General features: G+C 48.8%; 1 long non-coding RNA gene across 1 annotated transcript; it reads left to right on the forward strand.

The window, feature by feature from the left end:
- Positions 1 to 1394: 1394 nt before the first annotated feature.
- On the forward strand, positions 1395 to 11013 carry LOC117974645 (uncharacterized). The gene is made up of 2 exons (XR_004664725.3): positions 1395 to 4758; positions 10064 to 11013. It is a non-coding gene; the product is annotated as an uncharacterized LOC117974645 (long non-coding RNA).
- The last annotated feature ends 4431 nt before the right edge of the window (positions 11014 to 15444 follow it).

Below are 15444 nucleotides of genomic sequence, written 5' to 3' on the forward strand. Positions count from 1 at the left end.
AAAATAGTCTTCAGGTTGGCTGCTAGAGCACAGAAGCATGACACCTGACTCATTTGTGCTGGCAGAGAGGCTCTCCTGGGTTTTAGAGCTTTGTGAACACACCTCCATACATTAATCCAACTGTCCTTCCCCATCCACTCACCCTTGAACTTCCCGCATGCCAGATGTTGAGGGGAGGCAGAAATGAGACCTGCCTGCCAGTGCCCACAGTCTGGATGAGAGGGTACAGGTGAGGTCCTGGTAAGAAACGAAGCTGGAGAGGTCAGCGGAGAATAAATCAGGGAAGATCTTGTATGCCAAGCTAAGGATTTCACTTGTTCAGTGTTTTGGTTAAAGAAAATAAAACGTTGGAGAATTAGATGTTCTGCAGTGGATTGTGTGTTCTTTTCACATGCCGAGTTCCTCCACACAGGAAATACTTCGGCAACGCTCTGGCTGCTCATCATGCATATTGGAGAGGGAATTTATGTAGAAGGTTATGGGTCGATGAGATGGCATCCAGGTATTTATTGTATTTTTTTGAGACGGAGTTTCATTCTTGTTGCCCCGGCTGGAGTGCAATGGCACGACCTCAGCTCACTGCAACCTCCGCCTCCTGGGTTCAAGCAATTCTCTGCCTCAGCTTCCCGAGTAGCTGGGATTACAGGCATGTGCCACCATGCCTGGCTAATTTTGTATTTTGTAGTAGAGACGGAGTTTTTCCATGTTGGTCAGGCTGGTCTTGAACTCCCGACCTCAGGTGATCTGCCCACCCCGCCTCCCAAAGTGCTGGGATTACCGGCGTGAGGCACCGCGCCTGGCCCCAAGTATTAATAACTCGGAAAAAGGGACCAGATCAGGAATCAGGAGTCACAGTTCCTGATCTCCACTCAGCTTACTGTCAGCTGGGGCCATGGATGGGCAAAAGACTTCCCTTTTCTGGGCTTCTATTTCCCTCTCTGTGTCTGTCTGCTATCTGGGCTAGATGAGTAATTCCCAAACCTGGCAGGCGGGGGCTTTCTTTTTTTCTTTTTGTGAGATGGAGTGTTGCTTTGTCACCCAGGCTGGGGTGCAGTGGCACTGTTTTGGCTCACTGCAACCTCTGCCTCCTGAGTTCAAGCGATTCTCCTGCCTCAGCCTTCTGAGTAGCTGGAATTACAGGCGCCTGCCACCATGCTTGGGTAATTTTTTGTATTTTTAGTAGAGATGGGGTTTCACCATGTTGGCCAGGCTGGGGGCTTGTTAAAAATGCAAATGCTGGCTGGGTGTGGTGGCTTATACCTGTAATCCTGGCACTTTGGGAGGCTGAGGCGGGTGGATCACTTGATGTCAGGAGTTCGAGACCAGCCTGGCCGATATGGTGAAACATCTCTACTAAAAATACAAAAATTAGCTGGGCGTGGTGGCGCGTGCCTGTAATCTCAATTACTCAGGAGGTGGAGGCACGAGAATTGCTTGAACCCAGGAGGCGGAGGTTGCAGTGAGCCGAGACCATGCCACTGCACTCCAGCCTGGGTGACAGAGCGAGGCTCTGTCTCAAAAACAACAAATGCCCAGCCTCTTGCCCTAGTTTTCAGAGTTAGTAGATCTGGGTAGCGCCCAGGCACCTGATGTTTTAATAGCTTCCCAGGTGAGGCTGCTTGGGAAACTGGACTGAAGCTTCCCAGGTGAGGTCAGGCTTGGGAAGCTGGACTGAAGTTTCTCTAAGATCCGTTCTGCCTCTGAGAATTCTGTCTCTAATGGGAATACTGTCTCTGCCCTCAAGAAGCTGGCAAATGAACAGTAATACTATTGCTAATTAATGACCACAGAATAGCTAACATTTATTGTTTACCATGTGCCAGGTACTGAGCTAAGTCTTGCACAAATTATCTCATTTACCTTTTTTTTTTTTTTTTTTTTTGAGAATGAGTCTCGCTCTGTCACCCAGGCTGGAGCTCTGGATTGCCCCAGTGGTGCAATCTCAGCTCACTGCAACCTCCACCTTCTGGGTTCAAGTGATTCTCCTGCCTCAGCCTCCATAGTAGGTGGGATTACAGGTGTGTACCACCACACCTGGCTAATTTTTGTAGAGTAGAGACAGGGTTTCTCCATGTTGGCCAGGCTGGTCTTGAACTCCAGACCTCAGGTGACCCACCTGCCTCAGCCTCCCAAAGTGCTGGGATTACAGGCATGATCCACTGCACCTGGTCTCATTTACCTGCACTCGGAGGGAAGTACTATTACCCCCATTTTATAGATGAGGAAATTGAGGCTCAAAGAGGTTAAGGAACTTGGTTAAAGTTACACAACCATGGCATCCTATGATAAGCCTGGGGGCATTTGTGGAACATCTCGCCAAGGAGCTAGAAATGGTCCTGAGCCTTAAATGGGTGGAGGTGATTAGCTGAGGCAGCGATTCTCCAGGTGTGGTCCTGGACAGCAGCAGCAGCGTCACCAGGGAACTTGCTAGAAATTCAATTTCTTGGGCTCCACCCTAGAATTACTGAGTCAGAAGCTGTGGGTGGGGCCAGGGAACCTGTTTTTTTTTTTTTTGAGTTGCCCAGGCTGGAGTGCAGTGGCGTGATCTTGCTTCACTGCAACCTCCGCCTCCTGGGTGCGATTCTCCACCTCAGCTTCCTCAGTAGCTGGGACTACTGGTGCCTGCCACCACGCCTGGCTAATTTTTTTTTTTTTTTTGCACTTTTTAGTAGAGATGGGATTTCACCATGTTGGTCTGGCTGGTCTTGAACTCCTGATGTCAGGTGATCCGCTGGCCTCGGCCTCCAAAAGTGCTGGGATTATAGGTGTGAGCCACCACGTCCAGCCAGAACCTGTGTTTTGACAAGCTCTCCAGGTGATTCAGATGCATGCTAAAGTTTGAGAACCACTGAGCTTAGGGAAGGGGAGGATATTCCAGAGCGGGACAGCTGTGGAGACCTGGAAGGACAGTGCTGTAGACTGCCCCATCCCTGCCTTTTCACTTGGTGAAATAAAGACGTGTGATGCACTATGCAGACTCCCACAAGGGGGCACTGTGGGCACAGGCGTGGAAGCGGTCTGCTTTGTTGTCAAGACCGCTACCCTTGTGGAAGCATGAAAAAAGCCTGATGCCAGATCAACTGGAGAGGTCACTCTTTCTTCTCAGAGAAGGTCTAATGGGGGTGGTAATCTTGTTTATAGGATTCGGCCCTCGTAGGGAAGCTGAACCTGGAGGGCTTTCTGCCGTTCATATGTGCATGGTGATGTCTACCCATCCGTGCTGCGAGGTCTCTGCAGATCCTGTGCAAACAGCATTCCCCCTTTTGTAGCTGCCCAGCCAGGCAGCTTGCGGTTTCTACTGGGGGAGGTGGGGGCCGAAGGCTGGGAACCCCAGCAGCCCGATTCTGCTTCAGCCTTCTGCCTACAGTGCTATGCCTCTGTCCTATTCTTTGACAAGCATGGGTCCGGGGCCACAGTGCTGGGTCCAAGACCTGTTTTCAAGCCTTAGCTCTGCCCCACCACACTTTAAGATCTCTGGCAAGACCCCTTTCTCCTCTGGGCCTCAGTTTCCTACACTGTAGGATGAGAGAGTGGTGCTGAGAAAGTGGCTGTCAACATCTCTTTCCACTATAAAATTCTGCCTTGGGAGTTGAGGAAGAGACTGCCTTGTGCTTTTCAAGGACCTCGGATTGCAGGGGATCTGTAAACCCTGCTACATGACATCCATCTCCAGTAGCCACTTAAGGAAGCATTTCCAGGGATATGGTGCAAGTCAGTAAGGTGGAATCTCTCAAACAAGATTTTTTAAAAAGTCCATATCTTCAGACATCCAGAATTTGCTTTTATAGGTTTCTATTCTGCACTGTTTGGAAGAAGGAAAATTTATACCATGTTCTCTTTTCTGCTGCAGTGTGTATTTCTTCCAAAAATACATTGCCTCGGAGGGTCTTTGGCATTCACCTCGTTAATCCAGGGACTGGCATCCTATACTCTCGGTGACTGCTCACCCAGCTGAGCCACTGCTCTACCTGGGCAGGAAATCTCCAGAACTGCCTTTTCAGAGCGCTATAGATGTGCTCATCCCTGGGTTATAAGGGGATTCAAAAGAGTGGTCCAGCCCTCTGCTGGCTCCCACCGTCAATGATGATATTCAGAGAGTCTGGTTAGAAATTGCCCAACCCAGCCGCATGCGGTGGCTCACGCCTGTAATCTCCACTTTGGGAGGCCAAGATGGGCAGATCACAAGGTCAGGAGTTCGAGACCAGCTTGGTCAATATGGTGAAACCCCGTCTCTACTAAAAACACAAAAATTAGCCGGGCATGGGGGCATGCACCTGTAGTCCCAGCTGCTCAGGAGGCTGAGGCAGAAGAATCGCTTGAACCTGGGAGAGGGAGGTTGCAGTGAGCCGTGATTGTACCACTGCACTCCAGCCTGGGCGACAGAGCGAGAGTCCATCTCAAAAAAAAAAAAAAAAAAAAAAAAAAAATTGCCCAACCCATAGGCAAACATTGTTAACTGCAGCTGTCCTTGGTGGAGGAAACAAGTTAAACATGATGTCTCTTTCCATCAGGCCCCCTTGGAGCGGGGAAGGAGAGCTCTTCAGTTCCTTTGGCACCTTCACGCAGCATGCAAGACGGGCTGCTTTTTCTTCTGTTTATGGATGAGGCACAGAGAGGGTAGATGACTTGCCCCAAGTCCTTCAGCTCATTCATGCTGGGGAAAGGAGTGAGCTTCAGGCGTCTTCCCCTGGAGTTCACGCCACTTCTGACAGCAAGTGAGCCGTTTGCTACTCAAGTGCTGTTTCTTGCATTTTTAAGGTAACAAAACACTGCATGCTGTCTGGGGTACCTTTTCCCTGCTGTTCAGTTCATTGCCCTGTGTCGTCTCACAGAGTGTGTCACTGGTACAGAAATGTTCCCTGGGAAGCTAGAGTTGAAACATCGCCCACTGGTGCTCCTGAGCTGGCTTTGTCATGGGTTTAGAGGGTATGTTAGGGAGGAGGCCTTCTGCTGCAAGTCTCTGAGAAGTCAGCTTACACTGCCTTGAACAGCGAGGTTGCTTATTAGCTCCTGTAAGAACCCCCTGGATGCCCAGGAACCTTCAGGGTTGGTGGACACTGCAGTTTAACAGCGTCTTCGAGGGCCTAGACGTTTTCTCTCTCCACTTTGCTGCCAATGCTGGTGCCATTCTGAGGGATAGTTGCCCATCATAGTGGGGCTGGGACTGGGTGAGGCAATGAAGCGCTTAGCATGTGAAATCCAAGGAGGTCTTCACCCACGGTGGTGCTAGTGCAAGGTCAGCATCTCCTTGACCCTAAGAGCACCTTGCCCTAGTACTGGGGCCTGTGGGAGGCCACCCACTCTCCACAAAGGCCAGATCAGAGGTCACCTGTGTTTTTTCTGCTCCTCTTCCATCGGCTGGGACTTAGTCTCCTGCAACACCTAATAACTGTGAGGTGGGCTGGGAAATATAGGCTTGTTCCAGCTCAGGCAGATGTGGGAGCACAGTTTTGGGGGACAATGACCAGTCTTTGCCACAGCAGGAAGAAAATGGTTGCTTCATAGGGATCCTTTCAACAGAAACCTCCCAGCAAAAGGGGGAAGTTTACTGGGAAGCTGTGGGTGGTCTAACAAAGCCAAAAGGTAGGCGGTGCTGGCAGCCTCCCTGGATTTGGGTCTGGAAAATCATTTCAGAACAAATCAGCTCTTCCTTCTCCCCTCCTTCCTCCTTCCCCCTCTTTGAGTCTATGCCTCTCTGTCTCTCTACAGGCTGGCTTTTCTTTGTTCCCCTTTCTGCCCCATGGCTGCCGCAACCAGGATTTTATTGCTCCCCATTCCAAACTTCCGGCCAGATTAGTTAGACCTTCATCCTCCTTGCCACTTCCCAGGGACAAGATGCTGACTGGTCTGTCAGCTCATGGAGCCCACTCCCACTTACCTGGGGCTGAGGAGCACCTGCTGGGAAGGTTTGAGGGCAGGAGGGCTGCTGATGTGTCCAATGCAGCCACCACTCCCACCGCTGAGACATCTGTCTTTCTCTCCTTCTTGTCACTCCCAGACCTCAGCAAGTGGCCGCTTTAAAAAGAGAATAAGAGCTTTATTGAGGTTTAATTCACAGACCATATATTCACTCTTGTAAAGTGTGCAATTCAATGGGTTTCAATGTATTTGCAGAGTGGTGCAACCACCACCACCACCTAATTTTTAAACATTTTGATTTTTATTTGGTCTCACTCTGTCACCCAGCCTGGAGTGCAGTGATGTGATCATAGCTCGTTGCATCCTCGAACTCCTAGGCTTAAGTAATTCTTCCACTTCAGCCTCCCACATAACTAGGACTACAGGTGCACAGCACCAGGCCCAGCTACTTTTTTTTCTTTTTTTTTAGTTTTTGTAGAGACAGAGTCTCTACATTATGTTGCGCCTCCTGGCCTCAAGCTATCCTCCCACCACACCTATTCATTTTTGATCATTTTTATTATGCCAAAAAGAAACCCTTAGCCGGGCAGGTGGCTCATGCTTATAATCCCTGCACTTTGGGAGGCTGAGGCGAGCAGATCACCTGAGGTCAGGCGTTTGAGACCAGCATGGCCAACCTGGCAAAACCCTGTCTCTACTAAAAATACAAAAATTAGACGGGCATGGTGGTGAGCACCTGTAATCCCAGCTACTTGGGAGGCTAAGGCAGGAGAATCCCTTGAACCTGGAAGGCAGAGGTTGCAGCGAGCTGAGATTGCGCCACTGCACTCCAGCCTGGGCAACAGAGTGGGTGAGACTCTGTCTCAAACAACAACAAAAAGAAACCCTGTAGACATTAGCAGTCTCTCCCTATTTCCCTCAACCTCTGCCCCAGCCCCTGGCAACCACAAATCTGTTTTCTGTTTTTATAAATTTGTCTATTCTGGAAACTTCATATAAATGAAATCATACAGTGTATATAGGTTTTTATGACCGGATTCTTTCACTTAGCATAATGTTTCCGTGCTATGTCCACACCGTAGCATGTATCAGTAATTTATTCCTTTTAATTACCAAGTAACATTCCCTTGTGTGGATTTACCACATCAACATCAGTTGATGGATATTTGTGTTGTTTCTGCTTTTTGGCTATTCTGAATAATTTTGCAGCTATGAAAATTCATGTGCAAGTTTTTGTGTGGATGTTTTCACTTCTCTTGGGTATATACCTCGGGGTGGAATTGCTGGGCCTTATGGTGACTCTCTGGTTAACTGTTTTCCACAGAGGCAGCACCATTTTATGTTCCCACCAGCAATGTACAAAGGTTCTAATTTCTCCACATCCTTCCTGACACTTGTTATTATCTGTACTTGATTTTAGCCATGCAAGTAGGTATGAAGTGGTATCTCATTATGGTTTTGATTTGCATTTCATAATAACTAATGGTGTTGAGCATCATTTCATCTGCTTATTGGCTGTTTATATGTCTTCTTTAGAAAAATGCCTGTTTGAATCCTTTGCTTATTTTAAAATGGGGTGATTTGTCTTTTTATTGTGTTGTGTTAGTTTATATATCCTGGATGCAAATCTCTTATCAGATATATGGTTTGCAAATATTTTCTCCTATTCTGTGGATTGTCCATTTTAAAAATTTATTTATTTATTTATTTATTTTGAGACAGGGCCTTGCCCTGTCGCCCAGGCTGGAGTACAGTGGCTTGATCTCGGCTCACTGCAACCTCTGCCTCCCAGGTTCAAGCAATTCTCGTGTCGCAGTCTCCTGAGTAGCTGGGATTATAGGCATGCACCACCATGCCTGGCTAATTTTTGTATTTTTAGTAGAGACAGGGTTTCACCATGTTGGCCAGGCTGGTCTCGGACTCCTGGCCTCAAGTGATCCACCTGCCTAGGCCTCCCAAAGTGCTGGGATTACAGGTGACCGCCACCACCCCCGGCTTAGTTCTTGGTTTTTCTGTCCTTGGAAACTGCTGTCAGGGTTCCCGAGAGACTTTGAATGTAACAATAATACCTTCCTTTTATTGAGTGCCTACTATTCACTGTGTTGGGCACATTGTATATGTTACCTTTTGTCCTGGAAATAGTTTTACAAGGTGGGGATTATTGTCCCCATTTCATAGTGTGATGAGGATGCTAAAAAAAAGCAAATGTTGCCTCTAGCTGCCGCCATGGGAGGTAGGCACCTGGAGCGAAGGCAAGGCAGGTTCTGCTCTGCCCTATCTCCCTTTGGACCCCTTCTAGGGGTTATGTTGGATTTGGAAGCCACGAGGAGGAGTCTACTCAGACAAGAGCATCCTGATGGGGGCTGCCTTGAGATGATGGGGTGTAAGCCCTGTTTAGCTGGAAATGAGGAGAGAGAGACGTACCCTTGGTCAAGGGCTATCATGTGAAAGAAGGGTAACATTTGTCCTGGAGTGTGGAGTGTGAAGCATATGGGGAAATGGTTTGGGCTGGATAGCAGGCAGTTTTTAAAACTTGGAGCAAGCCGGGCGCAGTGGCTCATGCCTATAATCCCAGCACTTTGGGAGGCCGAAGTGGGTGGATCACCTGAGGTCAGGAGTTCGAGACTGTCCTGACCAATATGGTGAAATCCCACTTCTACTAAAATACAGAAGATTAGCCAGATGTGGTGGAGGGTGCCTTGTAATCCCAGCTGCTTGGGAGCCTGAGGCAGGAGAATCGCTTGAACCTGGGAGGTGGAGGTTACGGTGAGCTGAGATTGTGCCATTGCACTTCAGGCTGGGCAACAAGAGTGAAACTCCATCTCAAAAAAACAAACAAAAAAAAAACAACAACAACAAAAAAAAAAAAAAAAAGAAAAGAAAAAACCCTCGGAGCTAATGGAAGGGGCCTGCCCCCTGGGAAGCAGCAAGCTTCCTGTTGCTGGTGGTACACAAGCAGAGCCTGGCTGCTTTCTAGGTGAGGTGGTTGTAGAAGCTCTTTGGGTTCAGAGTCCTGGGGGGGTTTTAGGGTTTCCTTGAATGCCCAGAGCCTGTATGTCATAGCTTCTGATTTCACAGGGACTTCCTGTCCACGCAGCTGGGATCTCTCCCAGCCCAGATTCATCATGTCTCACCCATCCTGAGGGCTAAATTTGGAATTTAATAACAACACTTTGGATTTATGTGGCCCGTTTCCTTGGAGGCATTACATCTGTTATCCCATTAATTCTCCTAATATCCTTGGGTGGAAGGTGAGGGAAGGTGAGGGAGCCTGAGAGGGGAGAAGGAACCTCTTTGGCTTCTTCAGCTCCTGAAGGGGAGAGGAAATGGCAGAGCAGGAGCGGGCCGGGGATGGGGGAACGTCTGCACCACAGCCCCTCTGGCTTTCCCCTCTCATAAAAAGCAGGTTGCTCACCGGATGAAGGGGTGTCTCCCAGCAGGAAGCTCCTGTGTTGGGCACAGTATATTGGTGCATAAGTCTCCAGGTGGACTCTTTGAGGGCTGGAAGTGGGTAGACATCAAGGTGGGCAAGATGAAGCCTGAGCCCTAAGCTTGGGAGGAGACCAACATGTCTACCACGAACCAATTTGCAGAGCTGATGGTCTGGAGGAAGCAGGATGGCTTCCTGGGGAAGGGGGATTTGAGCTGAGTTTGGAAAGAGTCCTGGAGCACCCTGGAGTCCAGTTTCCTACCTCCTAGTCACGTGGTGTGGGTGAAGGCCATACCTTGGTGAGCTTTCCCAGGGTATGGGGGTGCCTAGGGTGCTCCTCAAGATCCTAAGGCTTGGCCTGGAGTGCTGTTGGGCAAATGGCCAGAGAGTCTGGGCAGGCAGAGGAAGGCTGGGGACTAGTGCAGGGAAGGAGCCGCTGGCACTGGCCATGAAGAAGGAGTGGGAAGGGAAGGGAAGGGTGGCCCAGGTGGAGGGCTCTGTGGGGCAGAGGCAGATTGGTGTGGGGGTTCTTGTCTACTCCAGACCATGCTGTTTTCATTCCTGCCTCTGTTCTGAGGCTTGAACTCCTGCAGGTACCTGGCTTTTACAGCCCTCCCAAGTGCCCTTCCTTCAAGCTTTGGCTCTGACTGCTGCTGATCTTCCCTGGTACCAAGTGAGGGAGGTGCAGAATCCCAGGCCACAGGCGCAGAACAGGGCGGCTGGAAGGCACCTGGACAATCCTCTGAGACTATTCTCTCCTTCCCGCTTTTGCAGATGAGGGAATTGGGGCTTGGAGTGCAAGCATTGGGAAGAATTTCCCAGGAAGAGAGATGCACAGATGTGAAGAACTCGAAGGCAAGAGAAAGCCGGGGGGTTGTGTGGCAGGTAGAAGTGCCAGGACCGTGGAGCGTGTGGACATGTGGCAGATTGTGGAGGGGCTGTGGCAAGTATTTACAGGTGGCCGTTACCTGGAGGAAGACTGAAAACAGAGAACAGTGCTGCCAGGCGTGCCTTTTGGAGAGGGCACTGGTCAGAAACGGAGCCTTCATGTCGCCTGCCTCACCTGCTCCTGCTGGTTCTCCCCACCCTGTGGACGGTGACTTGGTCCTCCACTTGCCAGAAGCCTTGTCAGCAACCTTGACTCTGTCACCCCACATCCAGGCCATCAACAAGTCTTTTGGCCCTTTCTTTGAAATCCACCAGGAATCCAGCTGCTTCTCCCCACCTTCCTGCCTCTCTGGTCTGGGCCACTAATGTCACTGCCATGGCCGCCTTGCTGCATTTCTGAGGATGCTTCATCTCTCCACCTTCTTCTCCACTCAGCAGCCAGCAGGGCACTGTGGAAATCGGAGTCAGATGAGCTGGCACCTCTGTTCAGAACCCTCCAGGGCTCCACATCTCTCTCACCCAAATGCCAAAGACCTCCCCACGCCCCCACAATCCCCCACGACCTGGCCACTGGCCTCCCACCACCTTCCAGCTCCAGCGGCTCCTACCACATTTAAGGCTTTCCTTCCTAGTTTTAATTTTTCCTCGTCAGCAGTTGATTTTATTATTTTCTTGTTTATTGGTATTTTCCCACTAGAAATGAAGCTGCGTGAAGTTAGAGATTTTTTTTTTTGGTCTGTGTTCCTAATTAGCTCATTGCTATACCCCTGGCGCCCAGAACAATGCCTTGGACACAGTACGCAGTAGACTAAATAAATACTTGTTGAATGACTGACTGACGGAATGACAGCTGTGTGGGGAGTGGATTGGGTCGTGAGGCAGAGGCTGCGGTGGAAACTCAGGCAGGAGGTGATGGTGGTTCTTGGGGCTGCGGAATGCCAAGTTTAGAAGCTCTTCCTCTGCTGTGGCACATGAACCGGTCACTCGAGAAGGCTTTTAGATTTACTTTGCCTAATCCCCTCTTAGTGCATGTGGGGAAACTGAGGTACACAAAAGGAATTCCCCACCAAGTTAGGGGCAGAACCTAGCCCCCCTTGTCTCCCAGATGGATATCTTCTTTTTTTTTTTTGAGACGGAGTCTTGCTCTGTTGCCCAGGCTGGAGTGCAGTGGTACCATCTTGGCTCACTGCAACCTCTGCTTCCCAGGTTCAAGCGATTCTCCTGCCTCAGCCTCCTGAGTGTCTGCGATTACAGGTGCACACAACCACGCCTGGCTAATTTTTGTATTTTTAGTAGAGACGGGGTTTCACCGTGTTGGTCAGGGTGACCTCAAACTCCTGACCTCATGATCCACCCAGCTCAGCCTCCCAACGTGCTGGGATTACAGGCATGAGCCACCGTGCCTGGCTGGACATCTTGTTATTAAAGCTTCTTCTCTCTTTGTAGGGGAGGGGGAGATGCCTCTGGTGGAGAAGACCAGTGTGGCAGTGACTGTGTCTGTTAGTGAACCTGGTGGCTGGTTGAGGGTCTGTCGTGGTGACTGAGGACACATACAAAGTGCTTTTCTCAGTGGTCACCTTGGTGTTGGTGAATAAGGGTCAGAAGATGGCTCCTGTCCTAGGGCACTGCCAGTCGGTTTGGAAGCTGAAATGCCTGCTTAGCAGTTTGAGGAAACACAGACCTTGGAGGATCTTCTGGTTGCCTCTTCAAGAATTCGTTCTATTCCCCTTCTGCTTCCCAAATTTGCTTTTCTTGGGGTGGGTCTTGGTTGGCCTAAGCCAAGAAAGTATGGCATCTACTCCTTCCATAGCAATAACTCAGGAATAGGCAGTGACCCAGACCTGAACCAATCAGTGCATGGAATTGCCCCTAGCCAAAGTGGTTGATTGAGGCTGGGTGCAAGCAGAGTTGTGAGAAGGCTCCCATTTGATGGTTGGAGAGATCGCACTTGCTCCAGAGGTCTAATGTGCAGATCTGAGGCTTGGAACTGCTGCAGACATTTTGCTACCACAAGTGAAGCCACCCTGACGACACAGTTGACAATTTGGAGCAGGGCAGAGCTGAGAGAACAGCAGGGAAACAGCCAGAGTCTTGCTCAAGCCTCCCTGAAGAATCTATACCCCTGGACTCTAGTTATGGGGGCTAATAAATGTTATATACTGTTTAAGGTAGTTTGAGTTGGTTTATCTGTCATTCGTTATTGAAAAAACATTTTTTTTTCGGCTGGGTGTGATGACGCACACCTGTAGTCCCAGCTGCTTGGGAGGCTGAGGCAGGAGGACCGCTTGAGCCCAGGAGGCAGAGGTTGCAGTGAGCTGAGATAGTGCCACTGCACTCACTCTGGCAACAGAGCAAGACTGTCTCAAAAAGAAAAGAAAAAAAAATTTCCATTTTCATCAAAAATTGTATTAAAGATTTTCTATGTGGTGGGTTCTATAATATATTCTTATAGGGAATAAGACCTATATTATCCTTCCCCTCCTAGAGCAATGAAAAAAACACAAATACTGAGGTGGGCAGATCACTTGAGCTCAGGAGTTCGAGACCAGCCTGGGCAACATAGTGAGGCCTGTCTCTATTAAAAAACAAAAAGAAAAGAAACACAAATATCACACATAATTATAGACAGACACATAGCCAAGTTGAGGAAGAACAGAAACAAAACCAAAACAGTTTTTCTGGGCTCATCACTGATCAGATAGAGATCATTTACTTGCCTGGCCTTTGCTCTAAAGATCTGGTTTCATGTTGGTTTTCTCCATGTTACTCATGAACCCCAGGAATTCTGGAAAATTCTTACCTTTCTAAGATCAAGAGTAGGTGTAGCAGTAGGAGCACTTTGAGTGTCAGGGTGACAGAGCCCAGAGGCAAGGCCCATCTGCAGGAAGCGAAGTGACAAGTTGCTGGGTGGCCCCTTGTGTAATCCTAGCATTGTCAAGGAAGAAATCTTAACTGATATTTGGGTGATAGGGAATCATGGGGAAGTGTGGGTGTGGATGGGGACAGCCAGAGACAGATGTGACTATTTTTTTCTTTTTCTTTCTTTTTTTTTTGGAGGCAAGGACTCACTCTGTTGCCCAGGCGGGAGTGCAGTGGCTTGATCAAAACTCACTGCAGCCTTGACCTCCTGGGCCCAAGTGATCCTCCTACCTCAGGCTCCTAAGTAGCTGGGACCACAGGCATGTGCCACCATGCCTGGCTAAAATACATATATATATGTGTGTGCGTATATATATAAAAATATATATGTGTAAATATATAAAATATATATGTACATATATTTTATATACTTATATATAAATATATACAATATATATGTACTATATATATTTTATATATATATATTTCTTTTTGAGTCAAGGTCTTGCTCTGTCACCCAGGCTGGAGTGTAGTGGTGTGATGATGGCTCACTGCAGCTTCAACCTCCTGGGTTCAAGAGGTACTCCTGCCTTGCCTCCTGAGTTGCTGGGACCACAGGCACACACTACCACACTTGGCTAATTTGTTTTTCCTATTTTTTGTAGTGACAGGGTCTCCCTGTGTTGTCCAGGCTGGTCTCGAACTCCTGGACTGAAGCAATCTTCCCACCTCGGCCTCCCAAAGTGCTGGGATTACAGCCGTGAGCCACCACATCCGGCCAGCTAATTGTTTTTTATTTTGTAGAGAGGTGATCTCCCTTTGTTGCTCAGGCTGGTCTCGAACTCCTGAGCTCAAGTGATCCTCCCTCCTTGGCCTCTCAAAGTGCTGGGATTACAGGTGTGAACCACTATGCCTGGCCAGATGTGACTTTTACTTGAAATGTGCTCCAGAGCCCTGCCTAAGTCCCGCTCCTCTGAGAAGCCTTCTGTCCCACCAGGTCTGGAGGGCAAGTGCCAAGAAATGCTCTGAGCTGTTTCTTCCTGAAAGTGGGGCAGCTTGGGCTGTCAGCATGGTTTCTAGCACCATTGGGGCCATGGAAAGAAATCTGTCTTCCTACAGAGTCACTGGCTTTTTATCCTTCCCCTTCTGTCCGTGGACACGTACCCTCTTGGGAGAGTATTGATCAGAGGGGACAGCACTGATCATGCCTTTGCCAGAGGTCTGTGCACACATCCGCATGGGCACCTGTTAGCATGTGCTTGCTAGAGCTACAGATGGCTTCCTGCTGCCCCACAGGTGGGGTTCTTTACCTTACTTTGCCCCTTGGTGGGTGGTGACCAGTGGGCTCCTTCCTGGAATATTTATGCATGCGGAAAAAACATGAACTTACAAAGAAAACCAAGTCTATTCAAGTACACTTAGCAAAATATTTAAACATTTGTGATGAAGTAACGTAAATGTTTCCTTATTAATGCAATAATAACTATCTTGTGGCAGATCTAATTACTACTATAATTCAAAGTAGGGATGGAAGCCCTAGTGACATTTGAAATATCTGTAACAGCTGTGATGTTATATGAAAATATCTGTGATTTCTACTGGCCACAAAGTCTCTGGAAGTACTCAAAGTACAGGGATTTATTATCTACATTCATGATGGAGAAATCTTAGAAAAGAACCAAAAAAACACACAAAAAAGAAAAAAAAACAAAAATCTTGGAGGTCAGGGCTGGGCGCGGTGGCTCACGCCTGTAATCCCAGCACTTTGGGAGGCTGAGGCGGGTGGATCACCTGAGGTAGGGAGTTCAAGACCAGCCTGACCAACATGGAGAAACCCTCGTCTCTGCTAAAAATACAAAATTATCCAGGGTGGGGTGGCACATGCCTGTAATCCCAGCTACTCAGGAGGCAGAGGCAGGAGAATCACTTGAACCCGGGAGGCGGAGGTTGCGGTGAGCCGAGATCGCACCATTGCTCTCCAGCCTGGGCAAGAAAAGTCTCAAAAAAAAAAAAAAATCTTGGAGGTCAGTGAAAATAAAGATGTAACTTTTTTCTTATCCAAGTTCATGGGACCCCTGCATTCTATCCGTGGACCCCATGGGGAGTGGCTGTGCTCCCCAAGTTAAGAACCCCTGGGTGACAGGTACTTTAAGAAATGCTTGTGTGTGTGTGTGTGTGTGTATTACATTCTGTAGATATATGCACCTATGCATCTACCAGGATTCTCCTACCCACACAGAAAGCTACAGGGGACACCTCTTACCACTCCAGGTGGACCTGCTATGCACACACACACACACAGCCACAGGCATGTCAGAGACACACTGCATGTGTACATGCACATGCTCGTATGCAGCACATGGGGTCATGTGCACACACACCCCTGGAGAAGTGTACACACAACTTAC

The sequence above is a fragment of the Pan paniscus genome, chromosome 8 (assembly GCF_029289425.2).
Source record: "Pan paniscus chromosome 8, NHGRI_mPanPan1-v2.0_pri, whole genome shotgun sequence".
NCBI lineage: Eukaryota > Metazoa > Chordata > Mammalia > Primates > Hominidae > Pan > Pan paniscus.